At 41.9% G+C, this 9341-nt stretch overlaps 1 pseudogene; it reads left to right on the forward strand.

Annotated features, from left to right (window-relative positions):
• Nucleotides 1–279: 279 nt before the first annotated feature.
• On the forward strand, nt 280–3097 carry LOC114447720 (carbonyl reductase [NADPH] 1-like; annotated as a pseudogene).
• The last annotated feature ends 6244 nt before the right edge of the window (nt 3098–9341 follow it).

Raw genomic sequence — 9341 nt, forward strand, 5'->3', positions numbered from 1 at the left:
CCAAGGTTTTTTGAAAAGTTGGCAGCTCTGTCCCTGATTATTGTATATATGTCAAAAAAATCTGCAAGTAGTCCACACCCTGACTTACTTTAGTGTCCTGTCTGCTGGATTCACCTACAAAAGTCTTGGTTTAAGGAATAGATTACTGCCAACATATAAGCCATGAAAACAAAGGAGAACATGTAGGACAGGTGGGAGTACTGTGCGTGCAGAGGATCTGGAGGCGTTCTTCAAAACAACAACACTTTTTTCCGGGTCTGCGCGGTGATGCTGCGCAGAACTCTCTCTCCTCCATTAAGGTAACTCCCGTTTGGGTTTGCAGCGCTTCGAAACAGCTGTGTGAGCACCGAGCTTCACTCTGCACCAAGTAAGTGAGAACCCGCTGTTTCACTTTATAAGAGGTTTTTGTAACATAAGACGATTTAATGCGTGTTTGTTATTGGTACTGATGATGCCAGAATGACGAAGAAAAGTTTTTGTTACTGTAGTGTAACTGTCAAACTGTTATATAACTAATGATATAATAACATTAAGTCTATAATAATGGCACTAATAATCAGACGCTGTTGCAGTCAATCTTTTTTTTTATCATAAAATTCTACATTTACTGTGTTGTTGACAAATAATTAGGCTATTGTGTGTCTGCATTGATTGCAAATGTTTTGGTTGTTAAAAACGAATTCATTTTCACCGGATTAAGTCATATGACTAATGGCACACTGTCCACGTGTGTGTGTGTGTGTGTGTGTGTCAGGTGAGCCAACCTGTATCCCTAGCTACAGATTCAGCATCCCCGCTGAAGTAATGACGTTTACCACACTTGGGATACAAATGACAGTTGATGGTCGTGGTTCAGTTTACAATATACTGCATCTATAATGATGACATACATACATACACGCAGATATGTAATACATTGTGCACACAGTGCTACAGTTTCTCTATAACCAAAGACTGTTTTGTCAAGTAACCTGCAGGTTTAGTGATATTTAAATTCTTCCAGATTGAGGTTAATTGTAGAATAGACATAATAAAAATGTCAAAAATAAATAAATAAAACAACCACAAAAACATATGATTGGTTTAATATCCACATTAAAATGAGTTTTAAATGTAAAAATGCTGTACATGGTAGGCTCTTAGACATATACATTAGGATTTTGCTGTGTCATCGTGACTCGGCAAATCTTTTTCACTTTGCCCTTTGATAACATGTGTGACTTTATTTATTTGTTTTTGAATAGACTTTGACTGCATTTTAATCCTGTTTATTTTTCTGCTTTTAATATGTATGTTGACCTTTCTGCTTTTGCACAGACATGTCATCCAGGGTTGCCGTAGTAACAGGCAGCAACAAAGGCATCGGCCTGGCCATTGTCCGAGCGCTCTGCAAACAGTTCCAGGGAGACGTTTACCTCACAGCTAGAGACGTGTAGGTAGCTCACCTGATCAAAGTCAAAGACACATGATGAATAATAAATGATCACCTGTAACTTTAGACACCAGTGACTGAAGGGTTGAGGACAGATGAATGGTGACATCTGCTGGTCAAAAGTATGGATTAAATCTGAGACCACAAACAATACAACTGATTCTATAATACCTTAAATGTATATGTAAATATATATGTAAAATGTATTTACAAATATGGAAAATACAAAAGTGACTACCGTATATGACATTTTATGTATTCACAATAAATCCTGCATAGGTAAAAAAAACATTTACACACATATGCACTACAATGCACTCTTCTAATTGGTTGATTGGAGACACACACAGAAAACAGACTTCAGAGAATTAAACTGACAGTCAATGTAAGTTTTGTACTTCTTCTGCAGCGGTCGTGGTCAGGCAGCAGTGGAGTCTCTGGCCTCAGAGGGACTGAAGCCCCTGTTTCACCAGCTCAATGTCAGTGACGTGAACAGCATCACCACTGCTGCTGCCTTTTTTAAAGACAAGTACGGAGGAGTGGACATTCTTGTCAATAACGCTGGGATTCTTTTCAAAAGTGGGACATATTTCTTAAATAAATAATCTGATTTCAACTTGCTCCTTTGATTGAAGTCATCATATCATATGAACACTCTCTCTGCTCTTCAGCTGGGGACACAACTCCATTTGCTATCCAGGCAGAGGAGACCCTCAAGGTAAACTTCTTCGCTGCCAGAGACGTGCTGACTCACTTCCTGCCGCTCATCAAAGCTGGAGGTATGAACACGGTCGCAAACATTAGCAATACTTCAGAATACAGAGGATCGATGGGCAGGTTCAGATGTCTCCTGTCTGTCTGTGTCTCAGGCCGCGTGGTGAATGTCTCCAGCATGATCGGCTCCCAAGCTTTGAGCCAAAGCAGCCCGGCTCTTCAGCAGCGTTTCCGCAGCCAGGACATCACAGAGGACGAGGTGGTGGGACTGATGCAGAGATTTGTCAATGAGGCCAAGAAAGATGAGCACAAGCAGGGGGGCTGGCCTACGACGGCGTACGGAGTGTCTAAAATGGACTGACGGTACGACCAGTCTGTAAACTGGAGTCATAAGATGAGACAAACTGAAATGCTCTGAAACAATGAACAAATATGAGGTCTTTGTGTGTCCTCAGACCCTGTCCATGATCTTGGCTCGGCGTCTGTCCATAGAGAGACCAAATGACGGGGTAACTGCAAAAAAAACTTGTTTCAAAATGTGATATTGTTGCATTAAGTGTGTTTCTAACAGAGTTTGTTCTGCTCAGATCTTAGTGAACGCCTGCTGTCCTGGATGGGTGCGCACTGACATGACCAGTCAAGACGCCCACAAGTCACCAGACGAGGGCGCCATCACTCCGGTCTACCTGGCCCTGCTGCCACCTGGAGCCACAGAGCCTCAAGGAAAGTTTTTGTCTGACAAGGAGGTTCAGCCTTGGTGAAAGGGTTAAAGGCGTATGCCTGCCATTTCATCAGAATTATCAAATTGATTTAGAATTTAATGAGAAGCCAAAATGATCAAACCAAAGCATGCTGGATTACTCCAACAGTAATCAAATCCAAATCCTTATATTTAAAAAATAATCTTGTTTTATCCCAAAATCAAGAAAATAAAATGTTTTTCCAGAAAAATGTTGTTATTTAAAAAACAGTCAGAAACAGTAATTCCCTTTGATACAAAAGATATTAGTTGGGAAATGCTAAATCCTCCAGAATATGAGATGTCATGAGAAAAATGTAGGAAGAAATATAGGAAGTAGTCAAACCCAGTGTTACATGGACAAGAAACATTCAGGGACTCAGGAAAAACTGATAAGGTGCAGGTATGGCAAACAAACATGGCACAAAGCACAGGAGACACAGGTCAGAGCCATAGAAAGAGAGTTGCGACACGCTTTGATGTCGCCGCTACAGTGATCATGTGGTTCATGTAAGCCTCAATGGTTCCAAACAAACTGTTTTACCCTATCACTCTGACACAGGTGTAAACAAGGAGGGTGGGGAAGCCAATCACAAAGGAGGGGAAAAAGGGCAGGAAGTAAAACGAGCCCAAACACACCCTACCAAAATAGAAGTTTAACTAAGAAGGTCACAACACAAGAAGCAGCAAAATAGCACGATTAACAAATCCACACATCATGACACAGACAACTTTTATATACAAACAACACGGATGTGATGTTGTATGTGCGCCGCTCTACAGCACGGATACAGTAAAGGTCAAGTCAGACGTGTGGCTTCCTTGACTCAGAGGGAACATTTAGGAATGTGGCATGCATTCTGTTAATTATAATTTATAGAGCCATTCATAGAGAAACGCATATAAACAATGCACACACAGCCAACAATAACTGACAGCGTCCCCCAAAGCAATATTAACAGAGCTGACAGTTTAGTGAGGCTGATACACAGTGCTGCAAAGCTGGGAAAACCCACGAAAGCCCTCAGCCTTGGCTTATTATGGTCCTTCGACTTTTTTTGTCGGTTCTGAGCTATTTTCCTTCTGTTTCTTCATGTTTGCTCAGAACTCATTCATACTTTCATCTGGTGGTCGATTTGCTGTTACGTCCACTCACTGTGAGGAATGATTGTGCAGCAGCAGTTGCTTTCTCTAACACCATTGTTTATGTCTTTCCCTCTCTGCACTGTGTTTGGTCTGTACAACCTGCTGATGATCAATTCAACGAGGACTGATGAGGAAGCAGCACCTGCTGCAGCTAACACAACTATGGAAGCAGTAAGAGGGAGCTAATACTAAGACCCACTATGATCAGATTTGATTTTTTTTTTAAATAGTGTGTACTAACTTTTGACCATGACTGTATGTCCTTGCTTTCATTATTTCTCAGACGATTACAGGTGGAAAACGACAACATTTTTCTCTGCAGCAGCTAAGTGTGACTGTGACTGAGGGGTTTTGTGTTATTATCTGTTTCCAACAGGTGTTAGACAGATATGTGGATTTTGATATCTTTCTGGAATGAAACCCAAAGGCTCACAGCGGTTCTTAATTCCAAGTGCAAAGAAAGTTGGAGCAGAAAATCTCATTCAGGTGGTTTCATATTGTTTCTGCAGTGATAAGAACTTATTTTCTACAAAACAATTCCTGCGGAAATCCTGATTCTTTCCACTTTATCTCTCACCCCCCTCCCCCCTCTCTCTGTCTGTTTTAAGTCTTTTGAGTCAACACTGCAGTGGTGTGTAGTGCCGACGCATGCTGTGTGTGAGTGTGGGAGTTGTAGTCCTGTCAGACAACAGTAAAGCCCTGATTACCTTGTAGATAAAACTAATCCGTGCAGCGTGAATGATAGAGAGATGGCCAGAGACAGGGAGAGAGATAATCCTCTAATCCCTGCTGTCTGCAAACGGAAACCCCATCACACACTCACTTTGATAATCATAATGACCACCATTGTCATTGCTTGTAATTGCTAGATGAGCATTATAATTACTGTATTGATCCTGTGTTTGGGAATTCCCTCAGTGCTGACACACAACAAATGATACATTAAACACAGTAATCGATACCAGCACTGCTAACAGGCAGCACATGATAAGGTGTAATAGGAGCTGTTTTCCTCACAACACTTTATCTAAGCCATGTTAATAATGTTTTCTGTGATGAAGACAGGACACGGTCTCCATCACCACATGTGAGACCATTGATAAGATCCATGACATGATCTTGAACATGTGCACAGAGCAGAAACAATATCCAGCCTCAATATGACCAGCACTAACCACTCTTTTGGGGAAAGTGTGTCTGTGGAAAAATCCTTCCCATCCATCCAGAAAGAGCATTTGTGAGGTCACATGCTGATGCTGGACACAGACGTTCCTAGCCCTGTAATCTCTGTTGTAGTTCATCCCTTAGTTGTTCAGTAAGGTTCAGGTCGGGGCTCTGTGCTGGCCAGTCACACAAAAAAAACTCATCCAACCGTGCTTTCATGGAGCCTGCTTTGTGCACTGTGGCACAATCATGCTGACACAGAAAGGGGTCTTCCTCAAACTGTTCCTGCAGAGTTGGAGATGTAAACTGAAGCATGAAGATTCTTCTTTAGTGAAACTGAAGGACCAGAGCCAACACCAGAAAAAGCAACACCATGGCAGGTACCTTTGCCAATCAGACTGCCTGATAGAGAAACATGATTGTCCAACACTTCACAGAACATGTTTCCACTGCTCCAGAGTCCAGTGACAGCATGCTTCACACACCACGCTTGGCAGGTTTGAATGCAGCCGCTCAGCCATGGAAACCCGTGCCACCAAGCTCCTGGCACAGAGCGTTTCTGATCATCTTAATGCCAGAGAAGGTTTGGAACTCTGCAGCCATCAGGTCAGCAGAGTCTTGGCAACTTGTTACGCACTCAGCACCAGGTGCCCTGCTGCATAACTTTACGAGGCCTTTTGTGTGGCTTTGCAATAATCCCACTGACAAACACACTGGTCTGTTTGCTGTACACTGAGCTATTTAGAATGCTGGTGCGGTGCTTGATTTTATACCCTTGTGGCAATGGGACGGAATGAATGATGACACCACATGATCGCACCATCAGCGCATCACTATGGGCTTTGAACCATTTTTAGGGAGTTATTCTGAGTTTGCATAGGACGGTTATGGGAGAGAGCTGCAGAGTATGTGCACATATTTATAGACAACTCATTAATATTTACAGCTACAAAGTGAATGGATCACTATGACCTCATTAATGATTTACTAACATCAGCTGCAGTTGACTTCCTGACTTTTGCTGATGGACTATTTAACATTTTAGACACACAAGTACATTTTTGTATGAATACGGACAGAGTGGTGCGTACTGATAAATGCTGACTTGTCAAAAGGTGGGTTGTGTGTGAGGGCATTAACTTGTCACTGACTCTTTTCACAGAATATAAAATCATACCCGACAGCGGTTCTGACTTTTCTGGTAATCCTTGTCCCGGCCTGCTGTTGGCCTCTTTGGTATCAGTTTGCTCGAGGACACAGACACTAATTCCAGAAATCACAAAGATCTTGTCACAAACATTAAAACTTAAGCTTCTTGGTATTCTCTACACTTTCCTTTATTTTATTTAACCCCTTTGTTCCAGTCAGTTTGGAAGTTTTTCTGCACCAATCACAACTATACATCAAACAATTCATAACTAAAGTACTACATGACGTAGACATACAAGTATGACTTAACACTCTAACCATGTGTGTGTTTTAATAATAATGCTGAAGTTTTTATTTGTCTTTACCCATTTGAACTTTTTGGATTAAAGTTCAAAACAAAGCTTTGTAGCCTGTTTGTTTCTTTGTTTATTTATTTGCTTGTATCAATGCTAAAGGAGCTAATACTGTGTACAACAACACCACACTCCATTACAAGCTGTATCCTAACACAAGTGCTGACAAACTTCATCAGAGTAGTAATGTGACTGTGCTGTATCTGACGAGCAGCTTAAGGCATCAGAAAATCTATCATCCTTAGTGAAGATTTTTAAAATGTCACATACATCCAAAATTTAGTGGAAAAGCTTTCAACACCGGTTTTATGTTGAATTAATACATGAGATGCTAACTTCTAGCCTAAAAAATACACATTCGCTCCATTAATAGTTCAAGAGTCAGTTTAGGAAACCCACGCAGGCACATTGGAGGATATGAAGGGGTCTATGTCTTAGCAAGAAAATCAACTTGCTAAGACTTCCTCACCATTGCGCCTTTCAAGGGCCACCCTTTGATCCAGCTTTCCTTCGTCTGCTTCTCATTACTGTCTGATCCCTACCTCCTCCAGCTTCACACAGCCGTGTGATTCAAGCTTCTTAGCTCAATGGTACGCAGACAGATGGACAGTTTCAAAACAGCAATAACACAGCTTCACTGTCTCCTTCACTTGAAGTATTCATAACAGGGGTCACGCACAGCCTGTCGGTATTGTTGCAGTACTCACTGTGTGCCACTAGATGTCAGTTAAGTAGTGCACACCTCACACCTCCCCGTGCAAGCTGCTCATGAAAGATACATGGCCAGCATTTTAATAGCTCTCCCTGCTGCATCTGGTGTCTCCACATGATCTTCCTGCTCACTCTATTCTGTCTAGCTGTTAACTGAAGTCAAATTTTGATAAATAAGACAGAGATTATGCAGCCAGGGGATTCTGGATACTAGGAGCAACCTCTGCTGTTTGTTCTTGAATGACCTTTATGGGAACGTGATGCCCTGTAACAGTGCAAAATGCATGGATTTGAGTCCTTTTAGTTCAGCTGCCTTTTATAGGTACAAGCTTTGCTGGTTCATGTTTGAATTTAGCTCATGCTAGGTTAAGGCTAAAGGTTAGTGATTAAATGTCAGATTAAATGTCATGTTTAAATGTCAGTAAAGAAATTCAAGCCCTCAAAATGCAACACAACAAAGTTAAAATCTTGCTTTTTTTTTTTTTTTTTGGCCATCGTGTCCCCGCTGCTTGAGAAACAAATGTGCACACCAAGTCAATTTTCCCCTTTTCTGCTTCCTCGCAGCACATAAACATAACATCAAAGTCAGAAGCTGCTGCACGAGGGGAAATGTTGAACCGAAATGATCTGTCAGCTCTACAGGAAGGCTGCGTGTCCACTCCAGAGACTTGTACTAACAGGACCTGTTTCTTTTTCTGCTGCTTTGTAATGGAAAAGATACCGTGCTGACATCAGATAGAGCGGATCATCTTTAGAGTCACGAATGTAGAGAGAGAGAAACATTTTTTTTACAACATCAGCAGGGGGACACTTCAGTGATCTGACTACACAGCAGGAAGGAGCATCTTTAGAACAGAAGTGGTTTGAACATGCAAGTATAGAGGGAACATAGAACCACCTAGTGGACAGATCAGGAACAACTGCACATTTATCTCTGAACATACAAGCATGTTAAGGCAGTGTGACACAAATTTGTGTTTACCACTGGTCACATTATAATTTTATCCACATGCATATAGACATTAACACAAGGTCACAAGGTGACATTATCCCTCTGGCTGTCTATGTAACAATTAAATCACCCAGACAGACACACGGGGAAGGGACATTGTGAAAGTTCAATCATGAGAGGCTCAGCGAGCTGAATGAGAAAGATTTATTAATACAATAATTGTGAATGTGCATTCTAGACCCCGTCGTGAAGGGGGAAAGCTCGAGCGGAGAGGCCGCTGATCAGAAGACCCCCCCCCCCACGGGTCTAGACCTGGTGGTGGTGTAGTAGCAGGAGAGCAGGACAGAGGAGGCCTTGAACTGCATGGATCGGGAGGTGCTTGGGGTGGAGGAGGGTTGCCGCATTCGATCAGGGGGCAGCTGGAGAAGAGACAGAGGCTTTTAAATTTCGTGCTACGCTATGATTGGGCAGGAGAGGGACGGATCGACAGGAGGTGCCATCTATTAAACACCTGACTATGTGGGAGGTCACTAGAGGGAGTGGAGTGCAGTGAATGCGATTGAGTGCGAGGTGAAGAGGGAGAGGGAAGCGGATAGAGATAAGAGGTGGATGATGTGAAAGAGTCTTCATGACCGAACTTACGCTGAGAGCTACATATTAAATTAAATCAGAAAAACTTATTAAATGGATAGAAACTACAGACACATTAACTTACAGGCTTAATTTGAATGCTATAATCAATACATTTAGAACAATTAGAATGGATTTATGTCAGTAACAAACCTTCATCTCACACTAGCATCAGTTTGTACCAACCAGTGCAACTATTAAAAGACCAGTTTGTTAAAATTCTCAGTAGCACCCTGAAAGACATTTTCAGGTGGAGAGTGTTCCTTTCACTTAAGACTTTTTTTTCTCTCCGTCCTTTTGTAATTTATCTGACGTCCTGTAAAAGACATTCTTTCTAAAAGACACATTTCC

Source organism: Parambassis ranga, chromosome 15 (genome assembly GCF_900634625.1).
Source record: "Parambassis ranga chromosome 15, fParRan2.1, whole genome shotgun sequence".
Taxonomy (NCBI): Eukaryota; Metazoa; Chordata; class Actinopteri; family Ambassidae; genus Parambassis; species Parambassis ranga.